Genomic DNA, 20,499 nt, shown 5'->3' with positions numbered 1-20,499 from the left:
GCCCACACCACTGGACTCCTAAAAACTACCGATGTGAGTTCTTGAGCTTTAAAGGGTTTACTTCCACTCCCTGGTGAACATGCCTTTCCAAGGCTTCTAAGGTCTCTGATGTACTACTGTTTGCTCATCAATCCAATTAGCAGGTTGTCATAGATACGGTAAGTTAACTTGATGTAGAATGGAATGACCAGGTGGTCTTCGTCCATTCAGACTATATGATGACAGAGGATGGCAGAGTTGCTATAGACCTGGGGCAAGACTACAAAAGTATACTGTTATCTATCCCACTTGAATTTCAAATGATCCTTCTTCACAATGGGATGGAAAAGCAAGCATCCACCAGATCAGTGTCCACATACCACATACCCAAGACTGTTAATCCGCTCTAGCGAAGATCCTACAACTAACATAGCAGCTGAAGTTGGAGCTACTACTTGGTTGAGTTTGTAATAATCCACTTTCATCCTCCAGGATCTGTTTGGTTTTAATAGGGACCAGACTCGTGAATTAAATGAACGAGGGTATGATGGGGCCACCATGCCTATATCCTGTGAGTCTGTAAGGGTTGCATCAATCTCTGCACCTCGTTAGCAAGTCCTCAGCATCTTGGCTGTTTCTCTTTTCTCAAAATGTGTCCTACAGAACACGAATACTATGAGATGCCCACCAAAAAGAATTCCATAGTCAAACAAGTTTGGGAAATGTGGCCTAACGTATACCACTCTTGCAGGCTCACAAAGCACATTAACATAGTAAAACCTCTGAGATGACTTACGGTATAACAGATTGTTTCCCAACGTTAGTACTTCCAAAGTTTGTCTTCTTTTAGCAGTCCACGCAACCAGAATTCTAGTGAACAAACTTAGGCTAAAGCTCTTTAATCCTTAAAGAGATTCCTCTTGGCTTCCAGCTTTCAAGGACTTTTCTAATTGATTGCTCTTCAATTAGGTAATGAATGTATGCCTTTCATTTCCACTGCTCTGAGCCTGGTCTAAGTCATTATGATCTCGTAAACCCAGACTGCTGCAATAGTCTTCTACCAGTGACCTTCCCTTAACTTTCTCTTACTTTCAATCTTTTACAGACCTGAGTAAAGTCAATGGCCTAGAACTGCACTCTTTAATAAGTAGCCACTAGCCACAGGAGGGAAATATAACACACACAGATGAAGCTACTTGGATTAACTAGAAAATAATGGATCAACCAAATCATGTACTTAAAACAGCCTATAATAGTGTGATTCATGTTAAATACATGAAAGCAGAGGAAAAAACTCTTAATTTCCAAGCATTGTGTACACAATTTCAAAGCCTGAGGTCTGAGTACTGTTTTATGGTGATTGACTGCCTTGCCCAACAATATACCAGATGGAGGCTTAAGAAATCGTCTCTCAATTCTAAAATAGTAACATTTACAAAGACGAACCTTGCTCCTCTGACTTTCCAATGGTTAAGGAATAAGCAGGGGGTCAAAGCTGGATTTCTTTTAACAGAATTACCTGGAGTGATAACATTCTAAATAAAGATTACATGAAGTCAACATCAAAGTTAATCAAATTACTCTCTCAGTTTCTTTTACTTTAAGAAGGTAACTACCAGTCCCATGTAACTTTCTTGGCCTGTGCAAAAAGTATAATATAAATTGTTGAAATTCATAAGACGACAATGGGGCTCTCTCTTGAAGGTGCAGGTCTCAGGGTAAACCACAGCATGTGGGTTTCCCAGAAGCCAAATATTCATGCCATTGAAATCTGGATAAAAGGAACTCTGAATTCTAGCATTTGAGAGAGGGAACTGAAAGGGAAGAGGGTGCAAAAGGGCAAGATGCAGCCTGAAGGACGAAGGACTGGGGATGTCAAATGGCTGGCTCCAGTTCCATTTACTAATTTACTAATTAAACATTTAGACTAGGAGATGCAAAGTAAGATGAATTTGGGGTCCGTAGGTAAGACAGATGAGGGAAGCAACACAGTAAAATAGCCTGCCAAGCCTTAGATGCTGTGCTTCCAAGTAAGGGAGGCAGGAGAGGACAGCTGGGGCTCATGCCTGCTCCAGAGTGCACGTCCCATCTAAGGAGGGCACGGCCTCCCCACACTGGTCAATTGTTGCCAAATGGAAATTCAGGCCTTGGGTTAGCAGAGCTCCTGATTTTATAGGAGAAATCTTTAAGTCTGATATTATAAGAGCAATATTTTAAATATCCCGCTTAAAATGTCAAGAGGAGCAGGAGACGTTGCAGGGGTCAGGGAGGGATGTAGCATATTTAACTCTGGAGCTGCTTTCATAGCTCATGCTTTGGACATCATTGACTGACCAGCAAAATCCTTGACTGGCTTCCTTCTCTGAGGCTACCTTAAGGTGGTATCTACAACAATCAATGTTGTGATCTACATTGATTGTCTAAATGAGTCACATGCAGAGCAGGTGGAAATAGCTCAGTGGTAGAGCACATGCTTAGCATGCATGAGGTCCTGGGTTCAATCCCCAGTATCTCCATTAAAAAAGTTTTTTAAATAAATGAATCACACATAAAACGGGCCTCAGGCTAGATTTAAACATGTAATTTGTAAATGCAAAATCTGCATCTTTGTTATTCAGTGATGATGCATTGAGAATAGTTTCCTCAGTCAGCTGCCCAGTCGTTTTCTCCGTAAGTCAAGGAAAATGAGGCTTGAAAATGACCTTTTTCACTTTTCCGATGTTAAGCCCTTCAAAAGTACTCCTTACAGACATTCAGTCTTCCAGCGTTGGCCTGAACATTAATGTTGAGATCCCAGATGCCAAGTGAATCCTGGGAATATCTCAAGGGAGGAAATCTTTACAAAAACAGGTTTATCCTCTTCATTCAGAATAGCTGCCTGACATCACACAGGCGAAATCTTGCTACAACAGTGTTTGGATGTTGTATAGATGTTGCCATCATAGAGAAAGCTGCCTACAGAGGTTCATGGCCCAGCAGTTAACTCCATTGTGATTTCGTGCTTACATTAGGATCAGGAAAATGTTGCTCATGTGCCCTTTCTCCCATAAGAAAGTTCCAGAAATTCCATTTTGTATTTTTATCTTAAGCACTCCAGAGACTTTCCATGAAACTAACTGAAACTTTACGCGGCTTAAAATCACCCACACAGAAAATATCCTGCTGCGCTGATGGGGAGAAGGCAGGAGCCCCTTCAGTCATCAGAGAGCAGCTGTGAAGTGGCCCCCAATTCCCTGGGACGGTTGGGCCAAGAAAGCCCTGGATGCGAGGGTAGAGGAAGGAGACCTGAGCCCCTCACAGTGGCTACTTTCAGAGCTAATTGCAGCACTGTGGTCAGGCTTAATCTCATAGCCATAGCAGCAAGTGCTCTGCAGAGCAGAGAAAAACAGAGGAATTGCCCAAGATGTCACTTTTGGGGATGGGGGTTGGGGAGAGGTATGGAGGGCAGAGGATAAAAGAGGATTAGGGTCAGAATCAAAAATTCAGAATTTTTTATAGGCAGTAAAATCTCTCTGCTTTCTAACTAACCCCATCAGTCTATCAATTGTCCACTTGTGATATTCCCTTGCTACATTATTTCTAACTCCATCTTGCTGTTCCCTATTTAATTCCTGTAAAAAAAGGACACTAATATTGCTCATTTTAGCTGAATTTTACTTATATAAACATTGTGATTGCAGCAGGGGGAAAGAAACCCACAAGAATTTCAGATATCAAAATTATTAAATTAGATGATAAAGCAAGTATGCTGACCTTTTTAAAGGAAATAAAAAAAAACAAGTTTGAAAATACCACAGGGAATACAAACTATGAAAAGTGACCTAACCCATTTGAAAAAGAACTAAATAGAACTTCTAGACGTTTTAGAAACTCACTGTATGGACTTAACACAAGATTGAACAGCTGGAGATAAAATTAGTAAACTGGAAGACATATCTGAAGAAATTAAAAAGAATGAAGCACATAGAGATAAAAAGATGGAAAATATGGAAGAAGAGTTGAGAAACATAAAGAATAAAAGAATATGTCAATTATACCTAAAAAAAAGAAGGTCTAGAAAACATTTAGTTGGAGTTTCAAAAAAAGAGGATCAAGAAAGTGGGCTGGAAGATAATAGTTAAGAATTTCTCCCAAATGAAGAAAATAATATATGGTTTCAGGAAGCAGAAACAATCTTAAGAAGGATAGATAGCAATAAATTAATCATAGGCAAATAAAAGTAAAATTGCAGAGTACAAAAATAGAGCAGAATCTTAAGATCCAGCACAGATAAAACATTACTTTAAAAATGCAACAGTTGGACCCAAAGCTGACTTCTCAGCCACAAAGCGGCACACAGAACATCTTCAATGTGCTGGCAGGTGCCCAGGTTGGGAATCATTGATTCATGTCACCTCGTCATAGTGATGTCTCTGTACTGATCTCTACGCTGAGAACTTCACACAAAAAAATTAAAGGGACACGGAGCTTGCCACATCAGATGAAAAGGATCTGCTGCAAAGTGATGTCTGTGCATACAGACACCTGGAAGGAACCAAAGCCAACATTTTTCTTTCAGGACATTGTCCCTTTTATTTCTCTAGCAGCCATTATTTGCCTAGGACTCATCACAAGTGCTGGACAGTGCTCTCGTGTTCAGGTCTATTCTATTTTTGTTTATTAAGTTTAATCTTACCAAATTCATCTCCAAATCTGCCCCTTCTGGCAGCATAGTGTAGGAAGTGAGAGCACGGGCTCCAGGCTACCGCTTCACTTGTGACGTCAACAAGTGACACATCTCTCTCTGTTAGTGAAGAGCCTCTTGGATGCAGGCATCAGAAAACCTAGCTCGAAATGTGTTGTTCTAAGTCAGGGTCTATCTGGTTCAGACACAGCTGAGTCCAAGCACAGCTTTATCCAGGATACATCACACAGTACCTCCTGGGCACGGTGCTCTCCATCTTGTATTTTTGCATCCTTCTCCCTGCCCCCCATGGAGCTTGCACCCTGGTGGGAGAAACCTGGTGGATGCCTCAGCCAGCACGTCTAGCATCCTGCCTTGCTGCCCCCTGTCTGGACTGTCTTTGTTTTCTCTCACCTTGCTGTTAGATTCGGTACCCTGCCTTCCCCACTAAGCACTGCTCTATCCTAGTCCACGCCAGCTTGCTTTGGGTGAACTGCTTTTCTATAAACCAGCTGGTTCTCAGAGTTCCCTGACTTTGTGCCCACGACGGCTGAAACTTCAGACTTTTGCACTATAACTACACACACTCCACTTCTATTCCTCCAGTTCTGTTCCTTTTCACTATGGTAGAAATCCACACGATGGCAGGTTTAGTGGCCCTCAAGTATGAATATACTCTGAAAAAAATGCTCTCTGCCCATGAACACCTTCTACAAAAGACCTTGTTCTCCAAGAAGAGGCCTTTCACAGGCTTTTTTAAAAATTTAAATTAGAAAAAAAAAGAGTATCTTTTAAGAGTTATGGCTTAAAGATATGCCGGTTGGTCAAAACTGTTTTTCCTGTGATCTCACTGTCAAATATGTCCCATTCACCAACCCTGCCAAGTCCCTGCCTTCTGGGTTAAAAGTTCTCCTTTTACAGTGCTAGGTGGATTCCCAACACAGATTATGCCCTTGCTCACCAAAGACACGTACAAGAGTGTTTATGGTAGCACGATTCACAATAGCCTCAAACTGGAAACGATCCAAATGTCTAGCAGCAGTAGAAGGGAAAAATATGTTGTGGTGTATTCATACGATGGAATGCTGTATGTCCCTGAAAGCAAACAAACCATAACTACTACACCAAACAACATGAATGAATCTCACAAGCTAAGAAAGACCAAAAAAAAAAAAAAAAAAAAACAAGTCAGGCACAAGAAAGTGCATGAAGTATGATTTCTTTTATATAAAGTTCAAAACTAGGCAAAACGAATGTAGATTTCTGAAGTGGTCTGCTTCAGGGTGAGAGGGAGGGACAGCGTTTACAGGACGGTATGGTGGGGGGCTATGGGTGCTGATAACATTCCACATCTTGGCCTGGTTTCATAGCTATGTTTGTTTTGCCATAATTCATTGAGCTATACATTCATGATTGGTATATTGTTTTTAACTAAAAAAGGTTTTTCTTAGTAAAGTTGACCATTTGCTGCATTGACCATTTCTGCAAAAGAGCTGTTCCTTCTCAGGAAATTCCTAGGGGCCAGGCTTGGCTGGGAGGGTCATTTTCCTGAGTAGCTGCAAGTGTGTGTGTGTGTGTGTGTGTGTGTGTGACGAAATTGTACTCCACTGGGAAAAAAGCCAAGGTTAGAGGAAAGCAGACAGTTCCAAAAAGAGTGAGGTCATAATTAGATGATGAAAAAGGAGGCAGAAACTGATGGAATCAAGACTCAGAAAGCAGGAGAGGTTGTGGAGCACAGTGGTTGCATGTGGGTCCTACAGCCAGAATCCTGGAGCTGACATCCCAGATCCACTACCTCCTGTTTCACCTCAGGCAGGTTACTGAACCTCTCTGTGCCTCGGGCCCTCATTCAGGAAATGCACGAGAAGTCAAAGTGTGGTACTTGTCAAGCACTCCCATCCATGCCCGTCCCATGGAGGGGACTCAACGCATGTCAGATATCATTACTACTCCATCTGCACCATTTTTGCTCTCACAATTCACATGCTAGGGTCTGGCTGGCCAGTGCTCCTGATTCTCATAGGAACGCAGGGAGACACATTTTCTCCCGCCCAATCCCAGTTTTACAGCTCCCACAGAAAATACCTTCTCTGGACATGAAAGCTGTGACTAGAGAACAGGGTCACATTATAAAAAATAGTCACTCAAACCAAACTATATAATGCAAGAGGAGGGGGCACGTTAATCTCCAAAACACCAGAAGTGATGGATGACTCGGGAGATAGCAGAGGAAGGCACAGTCCAGGCGGTACGCCCATGGGCCACCTTCACTCACAATTAAATCGTCCTTGTCTGCACGCAATGTCAGAGTGTACATTAAACCTGAATATTAGCCCCAGAATTAACTCTGGGCTGAGCCAGGTCAAGATTGCTATTCCTGTGGTTACAAAAAAACCACAGTCCATGAGACCAGAACTTTTATTCTATATCCTACTAGGTTTTTATTCTGCGGCTTTTAGGTCAATGCTCTGCTTCTCACTGTTTCATCTCAGAGTTTCTGAATGCTCTCCCCTAACAACCAATATAAACACAATGGACAGTGTAACAGTCAAGAACCTTGGTGTGGAAGTGGAGGCACATTAGTGGCAAGGCATTCAAGGATGCGAATATAAAGCAGAGAAAGCACCATGTAGCAGGCTGGGGGGAGCTCTGAATGAAGAGCGCGCGGGGTGGGGATTGAGGAGCTGGGAAGAGAACGAGAGCTAAATTCAGTCGCTAAATTTCAGGTGTTATCAGAATACTATGTAGATATGTTTGTCGCCAGTGATAAATATAAGAAATGCTTAGAATGATATCTTAAACAGGATAAGTGCTAAATAAATATTATTCAAACGAATATAGGAATGAGTGAATGAAAAGAGGGGAAATCAGGCTTTTGTAATCATTAGCATATAGGCGTTTTGATAAATCACAGACTTTTAGAATCAAAAGGGGCCCCCAAAGTTCCTTGTCTATTGGCCTCACAAGTGGTTTCAGCTTGAGCACCTCAGAGTCTTAGGTGTGGATTAGGAGCCAGTAAGAAAGAAAGAAAAAGGAGTAAACACGGAAGCACAGCTTTTTCCGGAAGCACACAGTGTTCTAGAATAACAGGTCGCTGAAGGGACAGGTTTTAGCAAGAAAGCCATCATGGGAGAGCTGGGAAGGACCTCAGAGAGGTCATTTATCCTGTCATCTCTCCTCTGGCTGTAAAATACAGAAATCATCAGTTAATACCAACAGTATTCCACATTTGTATAGTACTTTTGGTTCCCAAAGTGCTTTCAAAGACCTTATCTCCATTAATCCTCATCAGAAAGCAGGTATTCTGTGCTGAGATCAAAAGAAATGACAAGCCCAGAAGTAATGGGCGCTTGCTGACTCACAGGAGTTCAGTTACCTCAGGGCAGAAATATGCAATGTCCTGATAAAAGACTGCTCCACAAAAATGCACATTCACTCATTTGGTAACAGGGAGAGTTGCTGACTTAATTGGTATCTTGTCTTTTTGAAGCTGTAAGTTTATCGGTCTTAATTTGGAAATTATCTTTCTCTCCTCCTCCTAAGACCATAGCAAGGAGAGTCACAAAGGTGCTTTGGATGATTATCCAAGTGGGAAGGGGAGAGAGGAAGGGGGGAGGGGCCCCACCCTGGAGATGACTTCTCAGGGGCTGGGAAGGGTAAGGGGTGCGTGAGTTCTGGGCCTCACCTGGTACCTGCGTACAGCTCGTAAGCAGTATTTGAGAGGGGCAGGACTTAGATGGGGGGAGTTGCCGGCAGGCGTCAGAGAGATGGCTGGGAGGGGTACAGTGGAGCCCTACCTGAGCAGCAAGCACAACTGGAAGCAAAAGAGCAGAGCCCGACAACTGCGCTGCACAGCACCAAAGGCAGGGGTACGGACTGCATGACCCTAACCCTGGGGTTTTGGTATAAACCATAAGGAGTGAAAGGAAAAATTTTAAATAATAAACTAACATTGGACTTGTTGCTAATCTTGGTAAGTATATATTTGATTTGATCGAGGAGCATAAAGACATCATGTTTTTTGCTCTTGAGTGTCATGGAACAATTGTGCTGCGGTTAGTCTCTATTCAGTAAGTATTTATTGAGCACCCACTGTGAATGTGAACACACTTTATGACAGGTGTTGGGGGTGTAGTGAGAAACACGACAAGGAAGGGAGGTCCCTGTCTTTCAGAAGCTGGCTACACCTATCAGGAAAGACAGACAATTAAACAAGGGATAAGACTGCTGTGTGCTGAGTGCTGCACTGGGAGAAGTACAGGATCTGAGACACCAGAGACCAGGCCTCCATAACCTGGTCTGGGGGCCAGGGAAGGCGTCCCTACAAAAGCCACGTTTAAGTGGAGGCCCGAAGGAGTCTGTTCTGCGTTACACAACACTCCATTCCCACCACTACTAGGCTGAGCACTTGCCGCGGTTACAGGGTATTCGCTTTTTCCAAACTGCTCACTCAGCTTTGAGCTCCTGAGGGTCTTGGAGCATAACATAAATTAAAAAAATGAAAAGAAAAATCTTTGTATCCCCAGCACCTCCTGAAGGGCTCCTATACTAATAGTAGGCTTTTAATGTATGGCTGCTAAGTGAAATAAATGAATGAATAAATGAATGAATGAGTGAGTGAGTGAGTGAGTGAGTGAGTGAGTGAGTGAGTGAGTGAGTGAGTGAATGGAGTCCTAATTACACTATACGGCAGAAATGCTCGTCTTTATCTGCAAAGGACCTAGGCTGGATGCTACGTCCCAACTGAGCAGCGCCTCCAGTGTCCTGCGCGCAGCCAGGTGAGACGCACCCGCTAACTAAGGCTACACTGCCACCGTGAGGGCAATGCAGGTAATGCAAGCGCCGGGATGGGGCAGGAGCCGATGCCCGCTTTGATTCTCAGCTTCAGGCTGATGAGATGCAGAGAGAGAAATTTAGTTCTCATTATATCTGATGCTATGCTGAGGAGTAGCATAGAGTAACGGTTAAGCTTATGGTTAAAGCCATTCTGCTCAGGTTTAAAATCTCTACCATGGTTTCCCCACCTGTAAACCTAGAATAACCACAAGCTCTACTGGCCAGCACTATCGTGAGGGTCATACAAGGAATACATGTATATAAGGTGCTTATACCTGTGCTTGGTACAAAGCAAGCACTCAATGAAAGGGAGATGCTATTTTCTCAGCTTCCACCTTCCTAGACTATTCCCAGGCCAGTAGGTCTCAAACTTTAGCACACGTCGGAATTATCCGGAGAGCTTGTTAAATGACAGATCACTGGGGCCCAACCCCAGAGTTTCTGATTCAGTGGGTCTGGAATAGGGCTGGAGAACTGCACTTCTGACAAGCTCCCAGGGTTGCCATGAAGCTGCTCCAAGGATCATACTGTGAGAACCATTGGTTCTTAACATAAGAACCACTGAGCTCGGCTTCCCACCCTTAGGAAAAAGTAGAAGTTTCAAATGTACTTTTTTTCTGGTGGGGGGAGGTAATCAGGCTTATTTATTTGTTTGTTTATTAATGGAGGTGCACACTAGGCACGTACTCTACCACTGAGCTATGCCCTCCCCCTTCAAATTGTACTTTTTTACAGAGGCTTCCTTGATTAAATTCCATAGGCAGAAAAGAAAATATTTAATACGTTGCCTGTTCTGTATGAAAGAAGAAATAATATATACAAGTGACTTATTTCTTGCAAATAAGCAACTTAGGAAAGATAAATCAGAAACTAATAGAATCATTTACCTGGAGTGGGGTAGAAAAGAAGAGATAGAGTATACTATTTTTTTGTATACAGGTTTAACTTTTGGAAGCATGCTGGTATTTTGCCTATTTAAAATATTAAATTAAATCAAAAAGTTCGTGGAGAGGAGCCTAGAATTGAATAAAAACAGAAAGAGATTAAATTTACAATGTAACAAATGGATGACAGGACTACATAGAAGGGGGAAAAAAGCAGAAGGAATCCAAGTCATTTGGAACATAGTAAGATATATACCCTCAATCTAACGAAAAACAGAAACACAAATGAATATTGTGTGGTAATGACATGACTATAGCAATACTGAAAGTGTTTTGTGTTCATCAGTATAAATAGAATGACACTTCTGGGGGACCAGGTTTTCCTCGTGGGGAAAAGAAGGTACAATTTATGGAATGGGAAGAAATAAGGAAAAACGTATGCTCTTCGCTTAAAATCAGAGATATTAGTAATCACGATTTTCAAAAATCAAAAAATAATATGAAATATGTATATATATATTTCCCAGCTCGCTCTGCTGAAAAAGCCTAAAAGTCATGCTATCCCAGTAGCAATAAACAGACCTAGCACATAGATCTTGGTGTTTAAATATCACCTCCCATTAAAAATACCTGATTTGAAAGTAAAAGATAAAACTACAACATTCTGTTGTGCAGAAAATAAGGGAAGGCTTTAAAAAAATGTGTAAAAGGGCACATAAAAAAGACAGAGGAAGAAGCTTGAAGGGACTTCTATTGACCAAATCATTGACAATTTGAGCAAAATAATAATAAAGAATCAAGATAGTAATGGATTACAACACTTTGGGGGGGACCAATCAAAATCCACGAGTCTTTAATGATACTAAGAAAAGAAAAAGAAACAAAGAAACAAATAATAAGGATGGCAGGAAGGCTTTTCTTTATAACAGAACATCAACTAATAAATGTAGAAGGAATAACAGAGTTAGAAAATCACCACTTTAAGACATCATACTAATATTTGGTTTAGATAAGAATCCTTAAGGAATGCTAAAACCATTAGGTGGAAGTTTGCTGAGGAATGAGCATATTAACACATTCTCAAAATTTCTCCTCATGGATTATTAACTATAAGAGGAAAAAAGTACTTTAACGGCAGACAACACTGTAGCTAAGCGATCACTGACAACCGGACAAACTGGTATCACGGTTCCTGATAAGATACACCGAGAAGGACATAACTCATGTCACATTCCTGCCAAAGCTGTATAACCCACATTTAACCATGAGAAAACTATCAGCCAAACCCAAACTCAAGGACAAGCCACCAAGCAGCCGGCTTGCACTTTTCAAAAATGCCAATGTCAGGAGAGACAAAGAAAGGCTGGGGAACCATTCCAGATGAAAGAGTCATGACAACCAAACGCAAAAGGCATGATTCTCTACCGGATGAACAATTAGGGAGAAAAACTCACATTGTTATAAAGGACATTATTGGGGCAACTGCGAAAATTTTTTACATGAACTGCCTATCACATAATAGTGTTATATCATCACTGCATTTCTAAATGCTCACGGCTCCATGCAAAAGAATGTCTCTGTTCTTAAAAGATAGCTGCTAAAGCATTTGGGGGTGAGCAATCGTGATGTTCACAACTTGTTCTTAAATGATTCAGCAATAGCAATAATAATATATGTACATATAGTTATGCAGGGAGGGAGATAAAGCAAATGCGGCTAAGTATTAGCAACTGAGGAATCTCAGTGAAGGATACATGAGAATTTATTGTTTTAATTTTGCAACTTTTCTGTAAGTTTGAAACTTTTGCAGAAGAAAAAGGTGAAACAAAAATTTTAAGGTTTTAGGTGAAGTTGTCTCCCCAACTAGATGACATGAAAAATTACTTTCCCTTTAAACCCAGCAGTCTTCCATTCACTTTTTTTTTTCACTGTTACACTTTTCTGTCGATAACTTTTACTTCCTTCTCTTGGTGGCGAGAAGGTGATGGGCACAGTTTGGATTCAGTGCATTTACGGTGTCTCGGGGAGATCCAACCAGACAGGAGCTCAGCGGCGAGGTCTAGGCTAAGACATGGAATTAAGTGTCGGGTGGTGCCACTCCCTTGAGAGTTCTCCTGGGGGGAGCTTGGAGAATAAGAGCGTTGCCATGAAGGAGACTGAGAAGTGGCCCCCGTGAAGGGGGGACCTGGAGGCGCCACATCTCAGGAGCTGTGGAAGGACAGAATTTCAGCATGGCAGCCACAGTCAACAGTGTGAATGCCCCAGGGAGTAGAGCAGATATCTGAGAAATCCACTGCATTTGGCAAGTAGGCGGTCTTTGGTCACCGGGGCCACAGCAATTTCCAGGGGATGGAGTGGGATTCAGGTAAAGCCATGCTGCGGTGCATTAAAGACTAACTGTGGGGGTGAAATTGCAGAGTCTGCAATTTGGACAAGGGGAGAAATTTTGAAGACCAGGGGAGCAACACCGTAGAATTCACGGTGACAGTTGGGTGAAGGCAGATTTTTATTTTTGATTTTTGAAGCTGGAAGGGATTTGCCCAGGGAGAGGGGAGGGCTGGAGAATCTAGGGGGAATTCCTAGATTAGCAAGAGCCAGAAGAACCAGCGGGCAGGCATCTGGACACGGTGGCGGGGCTGGCGCTGAGCAGGGCCTGGCAGCCTGCGGGCTCCGGGCCTGCCTTCTGCCCTGGGTGCCCTTCTTCCCTCTACAGGGTTCACCCCTCCTCTCTCAAAAGCAAACCAGAACACTCCCTTCTTTCCTAATATCTTCCCTGACAAGCCACCCACAGGACCCTGCAAAGCAGAGCAGCAAGACGTGTAAAGCTTGGCATCTGCAGTCAGAAGACAGCTTCGATTTTTTTTTTTTTTTTTTTGCTTGACTTCCTGGCTGTGTTACCCTTCCTGAGAAGCCATTTCCTCATCTTTAAAATGGGAAAAAATACTGTATTTCATAGGTTTTTCTGAGCATAACTTAAGATAACATATGAAATCACTTTAAAAAACTCGAAAGGGAAATGTGATTAGGTAGCTTCCATTTTTCAGTTTCTGTTGGGTAGGGGTTGGTTAGCTTGCTTGCTGGCTTGTTTGTTCTGGTCTGTGTGTAATTACTATGGCAAAGTTGTTTGTCAGAGACTTACCACGTGACAGACCCTCTGCGGCTCTCAGGATCCGGTAATGTTCCAGTGACCAGGAGACCTGGCCATTGCTGAAATGTTCTCCACAGTCACTGGTTTCTGACTTGGCAGCTCACATAGGGTCACATGCCTTTGCTGTTTGGGGGCATAAAAGAAAAGGCGTTTATCAAGACAGACATGGATTCTGATGGTGGTTTACAACTGTAATGAATTCAAGTCAACGGGGAGCCAGTTCGCAATGACCACAGTGTAACTGAGAACAGCTTAGAATAATCTAATTTTCCACTAGGTGGCAGCAGAGGCCATGGTATTATCTTAATCATTGTTCCTCTCCAACAAATAGGTGTTTGAGAACCTTCTGGAATAAAAAAAAAAAAAAGATCCTGCCATTCTGGAGGGAGTAATTATTGCTAAAATGATGACAAATGGTTTTTGGATGCCACTGTTGGTCTCCTGAGAGAGCTAAACTCCAGGTTCTTTTTTTTTTTTTTTAAAGGATTTTAGCTTCTGACATTCTAAATCACCTGAATTTATAGAAACAACTACAGCAATAATAAAAAGAGCTAACATTTATTAAGCATTTGCTACATGTCAGGCACTGTTACAAGTGTGCAGGGCCCTGAGGCTACCCTCCTTAGAAGCTTCACAGGGACCAACAGCCCCTCTTCTAATGAAGACCTAAGCCCTCCACAGGCCTGCTCCCATAACCACAGCGCTAACTGCACAGACATGTGCCCACAGTTTAACTACCTTGCCTGGGAGAGGAGGAGTTTAGTTGAGCACATTAACAGTTTAATCAAAAGCCCTTTACAGGGTTGTATAAATAGTTCCAGTTACAACTGCTGTTTCTCAGAGCACCTGTCTTCTTTTTTAAAAACTTTTTTCCTTAGACTCATGTGAACCCTTGGTTGGGTCTCCGGTGGTGGTTCCCTCGTCTTGGGAAAGTCTGGTGACTTTCTGGGTGACTCAGTGGAGTCTTTATTCAGGCCCCGAGGCTGCGAAGCCAGACAGAATGAGTTTGACGCATGCAGCACAAACCTTAACCATCAGAAGGAAGTGGAAATTACAGGGAGTGGCTGGCATTTGACTCCATCCCCTAAATGACTCCTAAACACTCATCTTGATCCTGAGCAGAGCAACCACCGAGAAGTAAAATGACAGGGCTGTTCTGGGAACATGCTGACCCACAAGCAGCCCTGCTTTGGCTTTTTTCTATCAAAATACAACACAGAAATCAGAGAGCCCTTCTAGCCGGTTCCTACCCAGCCACCTACACAGCCTGTTAAATTTTGAAATTATTTCTATATCTGAAAAATGCTGTATAAGTGTAGACAAAATTTCAAAAGGCACAGAAGAGCATAGAGTTAAAAAGCAAGTTTTCTCTCCCACACCTGTTCCCCACAGGGACCCACTGTAACCAGCTACCAGTTTCCAATGCTGCTCAGCTTTGGCACCTGGAGAGAAACGCCGGGCTTGGCAGAGTGACAGCAGAGATGCTGGCTCCTGACCCAGTGGCTAGGGGTAGCTCGGTAGTGGAGCCTGTTAACATGTGAACACCCCCTAATGATTCTCTGGGGCTCAGAGATCATGGCGCGTGGAAAATGAGCCAGGGAAAATTGAGAATTAATGATAAGATGGCCTTATTTGTACCCATAGACCGGTGCGGCCTGGGCAAATTCAGTGTACTATTATTACAGAAATAGCACATGTTCTCAGATGAAAGTTTAAAAATACAGACAAGTGTATCTCCTTATGTAAGTGCATACATATACATTTATAAATGCACATACACATATATGTGCACTTTCATATGTATCTCTGATTATATACTGGATGCAGTTCTTTCCTGAAATACGGACCCAAGAATTAGCAACCAATGTCTCCATGAGCAAAGAGCTGAGATTCCTAAGATCACTAGGAGTCTCACCGCACAATGTTGGCTGGAACCGTGAGAAGAAACAACCACTGCGCAGCGGCACCCAGGCTGGGCAGGCGCACGCCAGCCCCTGGCACTGGCCCAATGCGCATTCCCAAGAGTGAGCACTGAAGAAACCTTCCCTGCTGAACATCTTTTTCTGTGTCTCTGCTGCCGTTCCATTCTTGTGGCTCCTCCTGCAGCATCTTCTTGATCTCCACTGTTACTCCTCTTCTGCCCTCGACCCTTTAATGGGAAGCTTCCCCAAATCTTACACTTGGGAATCTTTTTTTACATTCTCACTTATTCAACAAACATTTGAACGAGCCAGACACCCCATTACCTCCATTCAAATGACTCCAGACATGGCTGAGCACCAACAAGACATCCAAGTTCTAAACAAGACATTTCTGATTGTCTGGTGCCCTTCTCCACCTAAGGTCACCCATGGCCATCTCAAATTCAGTATGTTTAAAACCAGACTCACCATTTTAGCCTTCAAACACAATCCCTTTTCTGTCTTTCCCATCTCTGCCAAGACCAGAACCCTCCCCCTAGCATGGGCTTAACTGTCAGCATCACCTCGTTCCCTCCTCCCGTCTGGCCAGCCGATCTCACTCTGGGCATGACAGCGTGCCCGCTCTCACCCCCCAGAGGCCTCCTCGCACCTCACTTGCTACTGCAGGGGTCTGTTACCTCGGTACGCTGCGTGCGATCAGGCTGTGCCCCACCGATCATCCTCTACACTGCTGCCTAGTCTTCCTAAAACTCAGATCTAATCACAGCAGTTCCCAGAAGAGAAGCCTTTATTTTAATAGTTCTCGACTGAGATGTCCATCAAAATGCCCAGGAGTTTTGAGAAAGTTCAGATTCCTGAACTGCCAGTGAGACTTACTGACTGGGTCTCTGGGAGGCGGGGCCTGGGCTTGTGAACTTTGAGAACGCGCCCCCAGGGATTCTGATGGAGACGCGTGGTTAAGAGTCACTGATGTAACGGAACCTCAGTGCCTGGTGAATAAAGCTCAGATTTCTTATTGTGATATTTAAGGCACCAACTTCTGCTCCAAGCCTTATCTCTTATTCCTTACATACCCTGGAGTCTGGCCACAACTGATTACAGCAGTGACTGTTTCCTGAGTGCCTCCTGACGTCACCCCTCTCGTTGGTCTGTTCTTGCTACCAGGAATATCCTTTCTTCTCCGCTTCTTTTTCTCTCAATTACATCTTTTCTTCAAGGGTAAGCTTAAATGAGACTAACTCAGAAAAAAAGACATTTAAAGTACTTAGAAGAGCTCTTACGTGATTCATCAGCCCTCCATAAATACTAGTTAATGCTGTTACTATGATGAGAATAAATTTTAAAATCCTACCTCAGTGAATCTTTATCTTTCCCTAAATCAAAACTACTCTCCCCCTCTTTTGTATGCCCATCACACTTTGTTTCCACTCCTTTTAGGGTACCAGTCAGAGCCTACTTCGCTTTCCAATGATTTTTGCTCCGGCCTCACATCTCCTGATGACGTACAACCTTGCTGGCAAACTGTCTTGGTCACGGACCACATCATATTCTAAACCCTACTGTCACCACTTTGGTCTCACTCTCAGTATATGCTCGACAAATTTTTACTCTACATGATCTATGTTAACTACCACCCCAGGCAGAACCAGATGTTCAGGGGAATTTCCAGCCTTCCTGCCCAGCAGGTCTTGTCTCACGGCTGAGCAGGAGAGAAGCCTGACTCGGAGTCCTTTAAATTAAAAGTGGCAAAGAGAATTTCCAATTAGAGCTGGGAGAAGACAACGTTAACATTTGTCTGAGCACACACTGTCTGCCAGGACATATGGTCTGTTTGCCCTTGGAGCAGCTGTGTGGTGTGGGCTGCTTCTGGCCTACCTTGTGTTCTTCCCTCCCAGTGTTTGCTTAATGTAACATTTATGCCTGACATTTGCTCAGCACACCTTTCCAGTTCTTTCTGAGCTTTGGAAAGAGGAAACAGTTCACTGGGTGGCAACATCAGGCACTCAGATTCTCCTCTGAGAATTCAGGACCAGAGGCCACTGAGCAGGGCAGAATTTGTGACTGATGTGTTAGCAGTGCTCTTTGAAAAGTATAACGTACTTTTTGTTAAAAGTCAAATAAATTGGATAATTTGTCATCATTATCAGCCAGGTGGATACTTCAATTGTTCTAGGAGGGTGAGTTTCACAGAGCAGCGGCCTTACCCAACTGCACACCCCTGGGAGAGGTGAGGGTATGGGTCCATGGCATTATGTCCCTGTGAACAGTACCAGAAATGCAGGTCCATTTTGCTGGGAGAAGGGACAAGAGTGGCTCTCTGGGCACATGCTCCCATGCTAGAAGGTTGCCAGCACTAGGTAACTAGGTGACTAGGGTGGCCATGTAATTTACTATTCAAACTGGGCCATTCCAAACAACAGAGTAAACTGGGACTCTCTCAGGCAAACTGGGATCTTAGCTATCAGAGCACAGATCATCCCAGTGGGAACTGGGTCAGTGACGGCCACTTCTTTCAACAACAGACAAGTGCCAACAGAGAGCATGAGTCCTGAAAGCAAGTACAAGGATTCTCTGGAAGTGCTGGATTCATCCTGAACAAAGCTAAGGGACTGACTCAGTAAGTCTCTGGACTGTGACCGAACATAAGGGCAGGCTTCTCGATTAAAAAAGCAAGTCATGTTGTGGGTCAGCTGGGGAGAGTCGGGGCTCTTCTGTAAACACTGCCCTGTGGCAATGGGGAGGCATGGACTCCGCTTGGACACTGGGGCTGATACCTGAACCTGGGGGTGGGGGTAGGGGTTGTCACACTACATGCATCTGAAGTTTTCTGGACTCCCCAGCCAAAGGTCTTCCCAGGGCCTCTCCGTATCCTGACCTTGTCTTCAAGGCTCAGTCAGAGGTGAACTGCTCTGTGAAGTATTCTCGTTGTCCTTCAAATCCCATCACTTTCTCCCTCCTCAGAACCACTGTAGCCTTCTCTACTATAGATTGTGAGATTCAGGGAGAAATTCATCACCAGCCCAACTAGAAGGCATCTCTGCTCACTTTAAACCCCTGTAGCGCTGAGAAGCTGTCCAGCCCAGTTGGCCCTTGGCACATGCAGCTGTGTATGGACGGGTAACTGTCCTTTTGCATGGACTGTTTCGTCTTCCCAAAATTGTTTGGGCATACGAACCATATAGTATTATTCCCCTTGCATCCACATGACTCAGGTATCAATGAATACTCGCTGATTTTGAGAAGCTAATTTTGTATGTAGAACCATCCTGGCTTTGTTCTGAATGGAAGAGCTATTTACTTTAGCAAAACTTACCGGGGCTTTCCCTTTATTGCTCAGCACATCACCAGAAAAACCCATCCTAATCCAGTAGTGACATCAGACTTCTTAGAGACGTAAGGGCATGGAGTCAAAATTTTAGCCTGCAAGGTGATGCTAGCAGCCTAAAGCGTGTAGTGGAAATGGCAGAATGAATAGAAGCTTTGAAATCAGACCAGAGTTGGGGTCCTGCGTCTGGTTCTAATTCACTATGGGGCTTTGGGATTCCCTTCCTTTCTGAGCATCAATTGTGTATTTCTAAACACTGATAGCAACATCTATTTTGCAGGGCTGGTGTGAGGATTAAATGAGATAACACACAAGAAAGACTTAACATGAGGCCTAGAACAGACTAAGTGTTCAGTAAATGCTAGCCAATCCTCCAGCTGAATGGGCCCCTGATGTTGTTCTAGGGGATGCCAAATCCTGTAATCCTAGGACAGAAGATGAGGGCAGATGTGAGAAAAAGAGGAATAAAGAGTCTCAGTGATTGCACCTGATGCCTGGAAAGGAGTGTGGCAAAAAACAAACAAACAAAAAACAAAAACAAGAACCCTGGAGTGTGAACTGGCTTCTCTGGAACCTTTTGCTTTAAATGTAACCAATGGTAAACTGTATCCTCAACCTGAAAATATTTCAGCAAATTTGAGAAACTACAGACAAAAGCACTTACCAAAGTTTGGTCCTTGGAACACTAGCCCTAAGAGTTAATTCATGAAAAATGCTTCTGATGTCAAGTGAGTTTGTCATATACTGCATTCTACATCCCCCTCTTGGAGACAGCCGTGCACATTAACATATTAAAGGCTATGAAACACTCTTGTGTTTCTCAAACTCATTTCACCATGGAACCCTTTTCATATAATATCTGTTTAGAGGAACTTCACTATTCCAAGAAACAAATTTCAGGAAATACTGCTTTAAAAGTGGCACTCAAACTTTAGCATGCATTAGAACCGCCCTTGGTGGGCTTGCTGAAACACAGAAACAGCTGGGACACACCCTCAGCTTTTCTGAGTCAGGAGGTCTGCGGTGGGGGCCAAGAATTAGTATTTCTAACAAGTTTCCAGGTGATGCTGACACCACCTGTCTGGGGACCATACTTGGGGAACTACTGTGATGGACTACAGAAATTCCATCAGGCGCTCTCATGTTATTTCCTAGAACGATGCTTCTCAAACTTGAATAAGCACGCACGCCAATCACCTGCGGTTGTTTTACAGAGATTCTGATCTGTAGATGGGGGGGGGGTGGCCTGAGATTCTGCATTTTAAAAAGACAAGGATATTGCTGGTTCGTGGACCCAACTTTGAGAAGTCAACAGAACACAATGCCACCCAAGCTCTTTTGCTTTCCAGGTAATGAGGGATCCGCCTATAAAAACTTTTAGTATCTCTGTAAATTTCGAGTTAACCAGAAAAGTAAACGGATTTCCTTTGTCTAGCTGGGTAAGCACACACAAAATTTCATACACGATTTGTGTGGAGGAAGTCTTCTGCTGATATAATCTACCACAGACTTGAGGATGAGTCTGAAGTCTTTTCTGCATATGAAAGCTCATATTCATTAGCTGTGGGTGACAGCGACACAGTGACTTAACTAAGATTTCTCTCTCACATCAAAGTCCAAGATGCTATGCCCAGCTCTCCTCTAGGAAATTATCAGGAGCCAAGGCTCCTGCTGTCCCTGGAGTGTTGCCCTGATTTGCGTGGTACAAGGACCACACTGCACATATTCCTTCTGCTCAGATC

At 43.4% G+C, this 20,499-nt stretch overlaps 1 long non-coding RNA gene across 10 annotated transcripts in view; it reads right to left on the bottom strand.

The window, feature by feature from the left end:
• The window catches only part of LOC105083505 (uncharacterized), an 85,365-nt gene that overhangs the window by 53,890 nt on the left and 10,976 nt on the right, over positions 1–20,499 (bottom strand). For all 10 annotated transcript variants that reach the window (XR_012509779.1, XR_012509783.1, XR_006721247.2 and 7 more), the window contains exon 3: positions 13,502–13,633. This is a non-coding gene — a long non-coding RNA (uncharacterized LOC105083505). The remainder of the gene's footprint in view (positions 1–13,501; positions 13,634–20,499) is intronic.

Source organism: Camelus bactrianus, chromosome 10, assembly GCF_048773025.1.
Source record: "Camelus bactrianus isolate YW-2024 breed Bactrian camel chromosome 10, ASM4877302v1, whole genome shotgun sequence".
Taxonomy (NCBI): domain Eukaryota; kingdom Metazoa; phylum Chordata; class Mammalia; order Artiodactyla; family Camelidae; genus Camelus; species Camelus bactrianus.
Note: the sequence above shows the minus strand (reverse complement) of the source record. Positions and strands in the feature narration are given on the sequence as shown.